We start from the raw sequence: 16,519 nt of genomic DNA on the forward strand, positions 1-16,519 counted from the left end.
CTTAAAGGCACTGTCTTTGTCTAATAAGCCTAAACCCCAATGCCCAGTTAGCATTGCAAGGTCTACCCCACTCTCGTTAAGAGTGGAGAAATTTGGTCACTAATGGATATGTTAATGCAAGGTCTTTGAGCATGCAATGTTACCATGAGATTTCATTTTCTAACTATGAAAGGATGCAATTCTGCAAGAAATAAAATAATTTAAGTTAAACAAAACTACTGTCATGTGTTAGATAATATCCTCTTAAATGTATAAAGCAAGCAGAGAGATACTTCTGTAGCTCTGAGACTTAGTATATGATTACATATCTTCTCATATATATGCATGTGTATATGTCAGATATATCTCCTTAACAGAGCCTATATTTCCAATAGACACCCATAGTCTTACATTGTATTTTGTGCTGTGTTCTTCTAAACAATTTAAAGCCTTACAAATTTAAGTAGTTATGTTTAATAAAAAGGCATGTTATCTCCATTTCCTACCCATGTTGTTCAAGTGAAATAATAAACTATGAACAAAAAAAGCATGTTATTTATTTCTGTCATAATATAAGCAATGCTTTGCTAACTCTGATTTACTTGTCTTAAAACCCTCCCATAATTAGATATTTCCTAAGATATGAAGTTAATAGAACAGTGTCACAAACTTTTTCCCCCTTGAGAATATCAGATGGCCCTGAATAAGACTTTTTCCTCTAATAGATTTTATTCTAATATTAATTTGATGGGACTGATGTTAAATTTCCTTTCAGTTTATGATCTAGTAGATTTCATGCTAAGTTTAAAATGCTGAGCTTGATGATATTCACACTGGTGGCATTATATTGATTTGTTTTGGTATGATATATAGGGTTTTAAAAAATAACAACACTGAATAATTATACATACACAGTGTACTTTTTCTGCTTATGCACTCTGAAATTGATTTATGTTCAGAATCATGTGATTAATTTTATAAATACCAAAATTCAGAACTCTAAACTCATGACCCTTTTAACTAGTAATGGGTAGAGATGTTCATCCTCTTGTTTTTCCCAGAATGTTCAGTAATTGAGCTCTGCTGTTTATCTGTTACAATTTATTTTGTGGGCTTTGGGAGGGCATTTTATAAATAATTAACACACAAAGATGACAGACAATTTTGTTCTAGTTGATCAAGTCCTAGAAAAAAATCCTAAGTAACTAGCTTTGCATATGAAGTATAAACTGTTGGTTTTGTGCTATACCCTGGAAATGAGTCAAATTCCTATCACAAAGGGTAATGGTTGTGAACATACTTTGTCAGCTAATGTCTTTTGTACAAAAATAATGAGTTAATGGAAGCCTGTTGTTCATGAAGAGTAGAACATGTGGACCTGAATGTCATAACATACCTGAAATACGCCCAAATTTTAAGCTAATTTCACGTTTTTTTCATGCCTTTGTGCCCAAGAAACTTTCCAGAGTCTAAAATCAGGTTTAGTATAATAATGTTGAGCTTTTATCATGAATTTACATACTGCTAATAAAGAACTAGAGCAAGAAATTAAAGTTATTAAATACAAAATAACAAATTATTATGGGTCAGCCTACTTGTGTGCTGCTTTACATTAAAAAAAAATTCCACGGAGATACTTGGCATTAAGTGCATTAAAAAATCTTAGTTGGTTGACCAGATTTTTCCCTTTTTTAACCAGCTATAGTTCTGTTGTATAAAAACAGCTTTACTGTGGTCTTTGCCAACAGACTGCAAACTATTATGATGAAAAATGGGACTGTTGAGTGGCACACATCTGTTTACCAAATCACATCTAACATTTTAAATTGCGTTATCTCAATTTGTTTGTGTTCCTGTGAAAACTTCATTTATTTATTTCTTCAGAAGGTATTTTAAAGATGAGCCATATCCCCCAACTTGTACTATAGCTTTATGGAGAGAGAAATCATCTTGGAGTCCAATAGATATGTCTTTGGACCTGGGATTCCACCACTTAGTCACTGAATAATCTTTGGAGAAAAACTTTATCTTTTTGAATTTCAGTTACTTTAGTAATTTTTAGTAAGAGATGACATTCTAGATATGATAGTTTCTTACATGGTACATGGGCACTTGAAATATGGTAAGTATACTCAACAAAGATTAGGTATTCCTCTCTCTCTCAAAAAAAGTTGTTAATTTAGGGAACTAATCATCCTCATTCTAGTTAACCCATAGAATGTGGACTGGGATTTTGAATTTGCATGAGATTTGAGATTTTTAACTCAAACTAAAATCAGAAAATCTTTAATACTATTGATGCTTTTTTTGCTTTTCCTACTATGTCTGTCTTGTTACAAATAAATGTCTGTGGCACTGAGTCCTATGAAGAATGAAAAATACATGCTTAATGTATATTAGAAAAATGGATGGATCTAGTTCTATGATTTTTTTACTGTGATCCTCATTGCACATATCTTGTTTGTACTCTTGAATTGCTTTAAGTTGGAAATTAATATTTAAGTGAAGCTTTCACAGAAAATGAAATTGTGCTAAGAAAATTGTCACTGTTTTCTATCAGTTTCCTCCCAAGGCTAGAAAGGGTGTCCCTCACATTCAAAAACCTTTTTAACAATGAAGAGAAAGAAAACTTTATAACCTTGTAGTCAACAAATTCTCTTATTTAGTAAGTTATTAGCCATCTTTTTGCTTAGGACAATAATAATTTATCTTTTCCTAACAGCCCCCCCTTCCAATTACATGCATGTCTTATTTGTCTTATTTCTTTCCTCAGGCCTTCTGATTTTCAGAACTTTGGCCTGATGCTTAGAATTAGCTGAAATAAATTAAGGTTCCCCTGGAGAGTATTGGTTTACTGTAACTAGATTATGCTTTCTTTTGGATTTGAGTAAACTTGAACAAAGTTGCTCTTTAAAAAAGGGGTGTGGGAGGTGTGCTGACTGTTGCTCAGTGGGTTGGGCATCATCCCACAAACTGATAAGTCACCAGTTTGATCCCCTGTCAAGGGCACATGCCTGGACTGCCTACCAGGTCTCTGGTTGGAGTTGTGTGAGAGGCAACCATTGATGACTTCACACATCGATGTTTCTCTCCCTCTCTCTCTTCCTCCCTTCCCCTCTCTCTAAAAATAAATAAATAAAATCTTTAAAAATAAAAAACAGTGGGGTGGCGGAGTGGCACTGTGACAGATGACATCAAGTACTTTCCAGGAGGCCCAGCTCTAGTTAATGGCATTTCTGCTCAAAATCAGAAGGCTGACTATTATAATAACCTTATAAACTATTTCACTATATAGGTGTCCTTTTAGAAAGAAGACTGAATGATGTAGTTCCTTTTGTTTGGATGTGGTCAGGGCTGCTTCAATTAAACATTTTCAATATTTAAAAAGCCTTTTAATGGAACATGGCATTACTTAAAAATCAAATCTAATGAATTATTTTGTAGTGATTCTGCTGTGTATTGAGAAGAATTGCTTGAGTGATTGCATTCATACATTTGTTGTGTGCCAGACACTGTGCTAGACTAGAGGGATTTTTTAAAGATAACACCACTCTCCTGTGTCTCAGGATACTTATAGCTTAGCATTAGAAAAATATGGAAAATTGAGCTGTAAGATAATATGGAAGGCATAAAAGACTATGAGAGCAATGAAATGATTTCCCTCCTTGAAGAAACAGGTGTTGGTTAAATTGGAGTGCTTAGTACCTAATAATTAAGTAATTAAACTCATTACTTGGTACATGTATTGTATTTACATGTCTCCAGGAGTTACCACCACCTGGAATGGCTTCATCTTTACATTTCCATAACTGTCTATCAGTTTGAGCTGAATCAATCAAGCAGTAAGCTTGAAGATGAGGAAAATGGCTCTGATAGCTAGTGTGTCCTAACATCTTTGAATCTTCCAGTTAGCCATGGTGGATTTAATCCATCCTGAAGCTGAACATTGAAGGTTCCTTTAGGCATCACATTCTGGGTCCACCACTTTCAAACATGTTGGCATTCATGATATGAAAGCATCAAGAATTGTCTTGGAGTCTCAAAGACAGTTCCTTTAAATGCACTATGAATGTGTGAAGCTAATCTGTTGTTTGCTGTGTTGTTAGCTGTCAAGATAATTTGACTATTGGAGTCTCATCTGGTTGTTCTAAAAGCTAGTGATTGATCTTCTCTCCTCATTTTACAAAATCTAGAATAACTATAGGGGTATATATTATAAAATTGATTGTCTAAACAACTTTTAAAAATAAAATGAAGGGACATTAAAAGAAAATAGATGTTTTCATTGAAATGGGTGGAAAAGAAAGATGTAGGTACTCATAAGAAAAGGGGAAGAAGTAGGTTAGAAGAATATAGTGACTGAGAAACATGTTTTTCTCAGTTTTCTATGAAAATTGTTTTTCATAGTATCCTTTCTGTATCTGCCCCCCCCCAAGACCTCAACAATTATTTGCAGCTGACTCTCAAGTTAGTCTCTCCATCTCAGCTTTCTTTTCTCACTCCTAACCTGCATAACCAGTCATGTGATTAACCCAAGTTAATAGATATTTGGTGTAATAGCATGTTTAAAAGAAAGTACATAATAAAGTTAAACACAGAGTGCTTATTAGGCCTGTCTGCTAGAGTGGCTAAAAAGTACCCCAAAAGTCAATGAGACAACCTTCTGGAGTTTATCAGTGAATTTTATAACCTAATGGGTCAGGTAAGAAACCTCAGGATTATCCCTGATTCCTTATGTTTCCTTATCTTCCAGCATCCAATTTATGAGTTACTTTTTTAGATTTTATCCCATTGTGTTTCTTAAATTCCTCCTTACAACTTTTCTTATCTGAAACACCAAGTGACTTGTTTACTGGCTGCTGCATTTCCATTTTTCCATTCTGGTTCTCCCATGCTTTCCATCTGATTTATGCCACATAATTTCTTTTTTTTTTAAGATTTTATTTTAGCCCTGGCTGGTGTAGCTCAGTGGATTGAGCACAGGCCTGTGAACCAGACAATCGCAGTTCGATTCCCAGTCAGGGCACATGCCTGGGTTGCAGGCCGGTTCCCTGCAGGCCACTTCCCAGCAGGGGATGCACAAAAGGCAACCATACATTGATGTTTCTCTCCCTCTCTCCTTCCCTTCCCCTCTAAAGATAAATAAATAAAAATAAAAAATATCTTAAAATTATTTTTTAAAAAAAGATTTTATTTTATTTATTTTTAGAGAGGGAGGGAGGGAGGTAGAGAGGGAGAGAAATATCAATGTTTGTTTGCCTCTCCTATGCCCCCTACCAGGGACCAGGACCCAGGCATGTGCCCTGACTGGGAATTGAACTGGTGACCCTTTGGTTCACAGGCCTATGCTAAATCCACTCTGCTGCTCCAGCCATGACATACCCGCTAATTTCTAATTGATTACAGATAAGCACAATTGTCCCTCCCTTCCATCCCTCCCTCTCACAAAACCTTCCATGGCTCCCCACTGCTATCCCATGCATGTTAATATGGTGTGACATATTACTATGTCACATCTACTTACCTTACCAGGCTTTTCTTATATCGTTCTTTTCTTCAATGCTTTGTTCTAGCCACACTAGCCATCAGCTCCTTAGACACTTCATGTCCCTTCCTTCCCCGGGCCTTTGCACACGCTGTTCTTCTCTCTTTTGTAGGGCTCTATGTCCATTCCCCTACCTCTCTTCCACCTAATTAATGTTGGTTTGCCCCTCAGTTCTTATCTCCGACATCATTTTCTTAAACATGGCTCTCAGCTAAAGTGAAGCTCCTTTGTCATGTAGTTCCATCAAACCGTATTCCTTTCCTTCATAGCATGACCTCAATTTGTGATTACACAGTCATGCCATTGATTAACATCTGCTCTTCCATGACTGAGCCTTTTGAGGTCAAGTGCGTTCTCTGTTTTGCTCACCATTCTGTCTTAGTACCAAGTACAATGATAGGTATATGGAAAATATCTTTTGAAGCAAGATTTCATAGATGATGGATAAGTGAATGGATAGATGAAATGATGAATAGCCCAAATTACATCCTGTGAGATCTTTCACCTCTCCCAGTTTGCCATGTGTTTCATACGCTGATTTGAGAGCTGGTATCTTAAATTATTATGAACATGGGTTTCAAGCCAGAATACTTCTATTAGAAACTTCTACTTACAAATTATCTACCCTCCTTGAACTGCTTTTTAAAAAATAAAATGGAGACAGTAAGGTCTCATAGGTGCAGTGGTTGAAGGAATTAAATGAAATAGTCTGCTGAGTATCTTGGCACACTGACTATTCATAGTGGAAAGCCATTAAATGGTAGCTACAGCAATGATTGAGAAGCATCAAAGAACTGGAGAGGGAATTTGGTAGCTCCGGTGACAATGATGATGACTGTCAACATCTGTGGTAGAGCAGAGCATAGAACCCTCATCATGGCAGTGCTCTCTGGCTTTACAATTCTATACACAAGGCCAGGTTTATGACTAGTGCCTTGTTGAGGAGAGAATGCCGGAATTCAATCATGAGTTCAGGTTTCTGGCAGTTGCTTCATCTTGTTTGCTATTTATTACTTGAGTGACAGTACTCTGTTGCCGGTTTTCAATGCACATACCAAAGCCATACACAATTCAAATGACATAGGTGGAAAGTAGAGGTTGCTGTTTTGAATCCACAGACTGAAAGCTGAGACTAACTAGTTTCTTGACTTCCTACACAGAGGAGCAAGTTGGGATTCTCAGGAGATTCTAACCTGTTCATCCCAAGCACAAGAGCAACAGTGAGGGAAGAGGAGAAAAGAGGAGAGGAGAATAGAAGGTTAGCACTGGAAGGGACCATGGAGATGCCCTTTTCAGGACAGAAAACTTATAGCAAGCATCTTCTACTCTCCATTTCACACCATGGTCTATATCGTTATTTTAACAAGGCAATTTTTCCTGTCCAGCTCAACTTCTCAGTACAGTGCTCTAGGCAGTAGCAGCCAGTTGAATGAACCTGACACTTGGAACAAAACCTCTTTGCTATTCTTAATTTTATCTCTCCTTATTTATACGAGGTACTAAATTATATTCATTATTTTTTCTTCTTCAGTAGAAAATCAGTCTGTAAGTGGAGATTTTCCTTCAAAAGAGAAATCACTTACCTTTTCTCCCACAGCCTTTGCTCTTTCAGTCACACCTCTCTACAGAATGATCAACCCAGTGATTCTTTACAGTCCTTTCAAAGGGATCATGTGTTTTAATTCCAAGACCCGTTAAAAGAATCAATATACATGCTGTTTCATATTCTGAGCCAATAACTTGCTGAATTAGATACACTCACATGAAGCTCTATTACAAGAGACTGACAAACAAGAAATGGTATATTGTCAAAAGCTGTGCCAGGTCTTGCAATTTTGTCATGATTTTAGACACTTCTCCTTTTCTGCACTTTCCTCTGGCAGTTATATCTTCCAGCTAAAGGAGGGGTTTATTCTGAAGGCAGTTTGGTCGATGTGAATCCTATGGCTGCCTATGCTAAATGTATAATTTGACATCGTATGGTGGAATTGACGTGGTCACTTTCAGTGGGAAATTTTTACATATAAGTACACTTATATCTCATATGTCTGTACCCAAACACTTATATAAACAGCAATCATGTTCAAGGACATATTTAAAAAACAATGGGGTCAATATTTTAAAAGTACAATAGTCTATCCATCAGTTCCATTTTTGCTCTTTTGTCTCAGAAGCTCTTTCTGTGCCCTGTGATTCTAAATAATAGCTTTGCTGGGTAGAACAATCTTGGCTGTAGGTCCCTATTTCTCATGAGTTTGAATATTTTTTGACAATCCCATCTAGCCTCAAAAGTTTCTTTTGAGAAATCAGCTGACAGTCTTATGGGGACTCCCCTATAGGTAACTAACTTCTTTTCTTGCTGCTTTTAACACTCTCTTTATCTTTAACCTTTGACATTAATTATGATGTGTCAGAGTGGGCCTCTTTGGATCCATCTTGTTTGGGACCCTGTACTACCTGCACTTGATGTCTAGTTCCTTCACCAAATTAGGGAAGTTTCCTTTCATTATTTTTTCAAATAGATTTCCAATTTGTTGCTCTTTCTCTTCTCCCTATGATGCAAATGTTGGGACACTTGAAGTTTTCCCAGAGGTTTCTTACACTGTCCTCGACTTTTTAGATTCTTTTTACTTCTTGTTTTTCTGATTGGTTGTTTCTTGCTTCCTTATGTTCCAAATCATTGATTTAATTCTCAACTTCATCCACTCTACTATTGTTTCCTAATAAATTGTTCTTGGCTTCATAGTGTATGCTTCATTTCTGACTGGATCTTTTTTGTGTTGTTGGGGTCCTTGGTAAATTCCTTGAGCATTCTAATAACCAGTATTTTGAACGCTGCACTGATAGGCTTCTTATCTCCATTTTGTTTAGTTCTATTTCTGGAGTTTTGATTTGTTGTTTCATTTGGGTCATGTTTCTTTGTCTCCTCATTTTGGCAGCCTCCCTATGTTTACTTTTATGTATTAGGTAGAGCTGGTATGACTCCCTGTCTTGGTAGTATGGCCTAATATAGTAGGTGTCCTCTAGGGTCTAGTGGCCTCCCCCTATCACTCAAGCTGGGTACTCAAGGTACATTCTTTGTGTGGGCTGAATACACCCACCTCTTGTAGTTGAGTCTTGATTGCTGTTGGCAGGTCAATGGGAAGTATTTACCCAGGCCAGTCAGCTGCAAGAACTGGCCGTGACCACTGACCATGAACTTCTGTCTTCGGTGAAGGATCAGCTAGGCAGAGGCTGGGTGGTGGTGCTCCAGTGTGGTCTGTAGATGTCCATTGGGTTGGTAAGTTCTGGTGTCTCTTGGGTGGTGTAGGCCAAGGTCAGCCCCTACCTGTATTACACTTACTATACAAAAGGTCTATACTTCAATGTTATATACTCAAGGGTCTGTCATAAAAATAGCTGAGTTCTAACACAGACACATTAGTAAAGAGAGAGAGGTCCTAAGGGTAGTATTTAGGTGCTCAAAAAGGAAGGTCTCAGATCTTTATATATAATATACTTCAGTATCACAATTGAAGAGCACTAAGTGTCACTGAGATTTTTTTCTCAGTCATTTGGGCACTATGCATTAGGTGAATTTGCTACTGGGTCATTATTACTTTCATCATCATCATTTCAAGAACAGGAGTCAACCTTTTCGGCATACTTAACATGCATTTGAACCTGTGCTGGCATGTTCATCTGTTGATGCATCAGCTTAGTGAATGTTTACTGAGTGTGTTAGTTTGCAAGGGCAGACATAATAAAATATATACTGTGTAACTTGAACAACAGAAATGCATTTACTCACAGTTCTGGAGGCTAAAATCTAAGATGAAGTTGTTGGCAGGTTTGGTTTTTTATGAAGCCACTCTCCTCAACTTGTAGGTGGACACCTTATAACATGCTCTTTTCTATGCACACACATCCCTGGGTCTCTTTGTGTGTCCAAAGTTTTAATTTTTGTGAGAACAGCACTATATTGAACGAGGGACCACCTAACTGCCTCATTTTGACTTAATTGCACCTTTAAAGGCTCTATTTCCAAATATAGTCACATGTAGAGGACCTCAGATTTAGAACTTCAATAAATGGATCCAGTGGGGAAACAGTTCAGCATCAATACTGAGTGCCTACCATCTATCTCACCTCCTGTTCTAGGCTCCAAGGGCTGAAGGAAACACAGACAAGTCTCCTGTTCTTTGAAGCTTAGAGTATAGTGTAAGACAGAAGTGAACAGTGAGCCTCAAAATAAATACTTGATGACTAAAATTAACTCTGTGGAAATAGAATGGATATATACTGGAGATTTAGAATAAAGGCTTTTTAAGAAGTACCACTTATACCTGAGACAAATATAAAATAATACTGAGTGTCAACTGTAATTTAAAAATTAAAAAAAAAAATGCACAGCCCTGGCTGAGTGACTCAGTTGGTTGGAGCATTGTACCATATACCAAAATGTTGTGGGTTTGATCCCTAGGCACACACACGGAAGACAACTGATCCATGTTGCTCTCTCACATCGATGTGTTTTTCTTGCTGCCACTATCTCCCTTCCTCTTCCTCCTCTTCCTCCTCCTTCTTCTCCTTCTACTCCTCCTCTTTCTCCTCCTCCTTCTCTCTTTTTTTTTCTCTGCCTCTCTCTCCTTCTCCCTTCCTCCCTCTCTAAAATCAATAGACATGTCTTTGGGTGAGGATTAAAAACAAAGAATGCAGAAGAATGGCGTTAAAAAAGAAGTAACATTTAAGCTGAAAGCTAAAGAATAATAGTGATATTTTAAGATAACTGGTATCATTTATTCTTTGTTTTATATGTGCCAGGTAATGTTCTCAGCGTTTTATATATTTATGTCTTTTTAATATGTATTTAACCACATGAGGTAGATAATGTAAATATCTCCATTTTACAGATGATGAACCTAAGGCACAAAGATATTAAGGAGCCTATCCTTAGCCAAACTGTAAGACAGCTTACAGAGCTGGAGCTTTTATCCATGAGGTTAAGGAAGAAGAATTTGTTGGTTAAGGAATGGACAACCCATGTGAAGACCCCGACACAAAAAGAGAATGATTTGTTCTACAAATAGTAAACAGGCCAATAAGAATGCAGCTAAATGATCAAAGGGAGAATGATGATAGGACATTTTTGTGAGTAGATCTGGAGGACTTTAAAGACATAGTTTAGGTTTTGTCCTTTATTCTAAGAGCAACAGGAGACCAGTAAAGGATCTAACAAAGAGAACACTGGGGTCTGTGTTCCCTTTGTTAGTAGTCACACTAGATTTTGTATGGAGAACTGACTGCAGAGGTGTGAGGTAGAGTCAGGAGGCCACTTAGGAGGCCATTGCAGTCATTGACATGAGAGATGGTGGTGGTGATGAACAGGAAGAAAAGCATACAGGATTAACATATACTTTGGAAGTAAAATCCTTAAGACTTAGTGACAGATGGTGGGAAAAGGGGAAATGGAGGGGCCATGAATGACTCTTAGATTCAGCTAGAGCAATGGATGAGTAGAGGTACTATTTACCAAGATGGGGAAGAACCAAGTTTGGAGATGGGGTGAGGGAGAGTTCTGTTTTTGATATGCTGGCTTGAGACTCTTGAGACACTCACATAGAGGCCTCAAGTAGTTAGTCTGACATTTGAGACTATAAAAGTGTTTTTTCATCAGCATTTGGGTGCTATTTAAAGCAATAGGATTGAATTAGATCAACTATGAAAAGCATGTTTTTTGAGAAGGTAAGAGGATATAGTACCAGACTCTGTGGTTCACCAACATTTAAAATTCAGGTTGAATAGGATACAGCAAAGGAGACTGAGGATTATCCAGAGAGGAAGAAGTAATGCCAGAAAAGATCATCCTAGGAGGTGTGTGTATGTGGGTGGGGAGTGGATATAGGGGAGGGCAGTTTACAGGAAGCTGTCAGGCATGGCTATCCAGAGAACCAGTGAGATGGGACCAGAAAGTATCCACTGAGTCTGGGAATCTAGAAATCACTGATGATTTTGGTTAGAGCCATTTTGGTACCTAGTTTCACAGAATTTTTACAACTCCTTTGTAATGTACCTAGTGTAAGCTCAGGACTCAGAGTGGTGGGGACCTAGCCATGATCACACTTATATCACTGCTAAGCTTACAAGCCTGAAGCTGGTGACTCAGGGTCTGAATTCTTTTGCTCTCCTAATAATATTGATACAAAGAAGTAGCAAAGGGCAATGCCAGCTTTTTAAATTCAGATTCCAATGGCATGGATTGAAATTCAAAGTCATTGCTTTTGAAAATAGTTCTGAGCTCTCATCTCATTTCTGGACCTAGCATATAATGTTGGAGCCCTGGTTTCCTCATTTTTGAAAGAAAGAGATTTTGAAAGAAATAGACCATGTCCAAATTCCCTCCTAGAATTCTAAAACTTCTAATATAAGAAACTGCCAAAAGGAAGCCCTGAAATACCTGTGTCTTGATGCCACACTGGCCTTGAGTTCACATTCTAATGGGAACTTAGGTGTGATTTGTGATAGGAAGAGTCAACTCCCCAAGATGAGAGGTCATAAGGTTTGATGCTCTCTTTTTCTGGACCAGGGGTCAAGAGGTTGCAGAAGGTCCACAGGTATCTAAAGGACCAGAAGTAGATGAGGCATCGCTAGCTGATGTCAGTGTTCTGTTCAGAGTTCCTTGTCTGGGTACAGGACAATTAGCAGGAAGTGCTAACATACATTTTTTTTTCTTTTGGAAGCAGTGGCTATAGATGTGAAGGTTGTCAACTTAATGACTGGGGGTCAGTGAGGTTGCAAGGCTCCCACTCAGCAGCAGAAACCTTTGAGTTCTGATTACAACAGAGCACAGAACAGCTGCCTTGATTGCTCAGTTGTCTTTCTGTATTGCGAACCCAGCTGAGGGCACGCTAGTCCCTGAAAAGGGAACACACTTTTCCTTCAGGATCATGCAGGGTGGGGTTTGTAACCTGCTGCCACCACTTCTTCCCTGGGCAAATCCCTTAATCTCCCTTAACATTGCTCTGCTCATCTGTAACACATGGAGAATTAAAATACTCAGGTTAGAAGACTGCAGTGAGATGTGAGCAAGCTAACACGGTACCAAACTCTTAACACAAACCCTGGCCCATAGCAAGGGCTCACACTGCTGTTCTTGTTACTGTGTTGAACCATATGAAAGTGGTGAGGTCAAAACAACAAATCTTGGCCATTTCATGCTGTTCTACTTGATACTAATACTCTGAGCACTGCTGTTTATTCATATGAAGTTGTCTTAATTCCAGGCTGCAGAACCCTGGGAGGTCTTGAGAACTCAGCATGAGGACAGTGGCTGTTTATATTAGAAAAATGGTGTTTGGCAAAGTTATGTAGAATGACATGAAGATTTTACTACATACCCAAGAGGTCTGTCACAGAAAAAATACTGTGGGTTCCCTTCCTGGAGACCGCAGTGAACTCCTCTGGGGTCATAGTGTAGAGATAAGGCAGAGCCATTGAGTTTGCTGCTCCTTATTCCCATGGAGGGTGGTGGGGAGAGTGGAAAAGAACACATGTAAACAAGTAAAGAAACACAGTACTTCTAGATGGCAGTAAGAAATGGAAAGAAGTGATGTAAAAGTAATGTGGATGGGTCAGGGGAAGACTTTGCTGTGGAGGAGGCAATTGCAAGTGTGAAATCCCCAAGGCTGGAATGTGCCTGGTTTTCTGGGGAAGAGAGGAAGGTCAAGGTGGCTGGCACATACGAACAGGGGAAGGAAGAAAACAAGGGGAGATGAGTTGAGGAGGGAGATGGGGACAGGTCATGGAGAGCTTCCCTGAATTCAGCCTGTTTTTTTTTTTTTGCCTAGAAAAACCCAAATAATCAAATCCACTTAACTAATTGCAGTGGTAATTCCTGTATTTTATATTATGGCTTTGCTTTAACAAAGCAGTTTGCCTCTCTTATTGCATGTGATTCTTAGAATATCCATGGCAAAGTGAGGCAAAGAGGGAAGGAATTGTTCTCTCCCTGTCTTCATCTTACAGTGAGCAAGGACCCTAAGGAAGGACTGTGCCTTCATGTCTCCTTACCTGTACTCCTTCCTCAACTTCCTCTCTGGTCTGGTCTTCCTTGGAGTATTAATCCCTTTGGAATAAAGATTCTATAATGGTAGGTACCTCATTATTTAATTATGCTTTGTTGTGATTTGCAAGGAGGATAGGAAGCTATTTATTTCAAAATCATACCCAGCATTCCCCTCAGAAACTCTCACTAATTAAATGTAAGGTTTCAAGTACATTAGAGGTGCTAAACAACTGCCTGTGCATTGAATATGATGTTCATATGTAAACACAGAGCACAGATCACAATTGCTGAAATGCACATGTGCTTAATTAACCAAATTTGAGTCATAGGTTGGCATAAATAGATCTTCTTCGATAAACGGCAGTGTGTCACCATGTTAGCTGTAAGTGTGGTAGCCAAGAAGAAATCACTGACACATTCAAATGTGTGTATTTCTTCTGGTAATTAGTTATTTCTTCCAGGGTATTAAGTTACTTACATCTATCTCTAATCTCTGTATCCATGGGAATCATGGTGGGTTTTTTTGTTTGTTTGTTTGTTTGTTTGTTTTGTTTTTTGTTTTGCTTTGGGCTGAAGTCTTATAGTAACTTAATGAAAATCCAGGTATTATTGATTTAGTAACTTGGGGGACATTAATGGAATGCCAGATAGGTGCCCAACTCATGGCAAAGCACCAGGGGAAGACAGACATGGATTCTGCTGATACATTAGTAAAGGGTCTAGGAGTACTGTTGGTGGAAGGTGAAGAGAGAGAAAAACAAAAGTCCTAAGTAGAAGTTCTGTAAAGAAGTTAGGGAAAGAAGTGGTTACTTCTAGCTGAAAGGACCAAGAAAGGATTTCTGAAATTTGCAGAGCTATTGCTAAAGGGCTTGTTCTTGAATATTGAAAAAACTCTCAAAACTCAATAGTAAAAAAAAAAATGAACAATTAAATTATTAAGAGGACAAAAGACATAGACATTTCACTGAAGAGGATGACAAGTGGTGGCAAATAAGCACATGAAAAACTGTTCATCGCTAGCCCTTGAGGACATCAAAAAATCACTAGCCCTTAGGGAAATGCAAATTAAGACTATGATGAGATAGCAGGACACACAGAACAGATAAAAAGAAGTCACAACAATAAATGCTGGCAAGGTTGCAGAGAAACTGAATCTCTCTGTTGGGAATATAGCATTCAGTAGTGACTCTGGAAAATAGTTTGTTGTTTCTTAAAAACCAAATTTTCACTGACCATATGAAATTACACTCCTGGGCATTATCCCACAGAGTGAAAACTTATATGCATGTAAACACCAGTATATAGGTGTTCATAGTAGCTTTGTTTGTAGTCACCCAAAATTGAACATATCCAAAGGCCCTTCCATAGGTGAATGGTGAAACAAATTGTGGTACGTACCTACTATAGAATACTACTTAGCAATAAAAAGGCATGAATAATAGATGCACATTACAGCGTGGATGGATCTTAAGGGCATTATGCCAAATGGAAAAAGTCAATCTCAAAAGGTCAAATAGATATATGATCCCATTTTTTATAGCATTCTCAAAATGACAACATACTAGAGCTGGAGGACAGGTTAGTGGTTGCCGGGGGTTAGGGACAGTAGGAAGAGGGCTCTGAGTGCAACCGTATGGGGCACGAAGGAGATCTTTGTGGTAATAGACTGGTTCTGTATCTTGATTTCAGTCATGGTAACTCATCTCCAAAATGACTTAGAACTATAAGCACATTGTACCAATGGCAGTATCCTCATACCATACATAGTAGTTGGAGAAGCTAGGTGAATGGTACACTACACAAGATCACTCTGTACTTTTTGCCAGCTTCCTTCGAGTTGATAATTATCTCAAAATGAAAAGTGTTTTTAGAAACTTTTCAATCAAATAAAATTACAATCATACCTAACATGTAGAAAGCACCTACTATGTGTTAGGTCCTTGCTAAGTATTTATTATGCATAATTCCTAATTCTCAAGGGGAAAAATGCTATGAATTATATAAAGTGTTATGTGTATGTGCAGGTGGGGAAACTGGGATCTATAGAAGTTAGGTAACTGGCTGCAAGTCTCACTGAGTAAGAGATGGGACAAGGAGTCAAACACAGGCAGTCCAGCTCTGGAGCTGTTGTACCTCTCACCACTGCCTTCTTCAGACTTGGCTCCTAGGGATGTGTCCGTGTTCCTGGCCAGAACATGTATGTGATGGTGAAAGGATGTTGGGATGTAGATGAATTCCTGTGGTACTGCCTGATACGTTCTTTCCTCCGCTCCTAGTCTTCTTCCTACTGTAGAAAGTTACAAATTGTCTGAAAAGGGTGCTGTAGAGTATGCCAGTGTCTCGTAGGGACACGGTGTCCTTTATCCAGGTAGCAGGAAAGCAGCCTCTGTAAGTAGCCAGGGAGAGTGGAGTTGTTCTCATTTCCATGTGTAGTCAATGGTTCTAAATGAAGTGACTTTCCCAAGGGACTCTCTCCTTGTACTCCCCAAAGACCAAGCCTGGGGTGGGGTGGCATTTCAAATAATACAGGTGTTACTGTTCTTCTTCCTCTTCCCTTTCTAAGCTATAAATCCTTCTCCAATTTCCACACTGGTTTACTTAAGTTTGAAAATACTTATTTGCTCCCTATCCAGCTGCCTAATCTCCCTTGGATCCCAGACTTTACAAAAATCTTTGGCTTATGTCAACCTGAAAGTGCTTGGCACTAGCCAGCCTTCTTCTCTGAGCGCAAGCCCAGTTCTCCCTCTAATTCCCATTTTCCACTCTGCTACCTGCCTCATTTCATGCTCCCAATGCAGGGAGTACAATTTGAGCAAAGCTGTGTGCTCTCAAGGATGCACTCTAAGACTTATTGCAATGCTTTTTCTTCTGACTAGTGTAATAGGAGGATAGGTCTATACTCATAATAGTGGGCTCGGCATTCAGGTTGAAATGAACCCACTGAAGCACCC

At 38.5% G+C, this 16,519-nt stretch overlaps 1 protein-coding gene across 5 annotated transcripts in view; it reads left to right on the plus strand.

The window, feature by feature from the left end:
* Nucleotides 1-16,519, plus strand: part of FHIT (fragile histidine triad diadenosine triphosphatase) — a 1,463,343-nt gene that overhangs the window by 1,234,590 nt on the left and 212,234 nt on the right. The window lies entirely within an intron of this gene.

This window comes from Artibeus jamaicensis, unplaced genomic scaffold (assembly GCF_021234435.1).
Source record: "Artibeus jamaicensis isolate MK-2021 breed Jamaican fruit bat unplaced genomic scaffold, CSHL_Jam_final contig_519, whole genome shotgun sequence".
Classification (NCBI taxonomy): domain Eukaryota; kingdom Metazoa; phylum Chordata; class Mammalia; order Chiroptera; family Phyllostomidae; genus Artibeus; species Artibeus jamaicensis.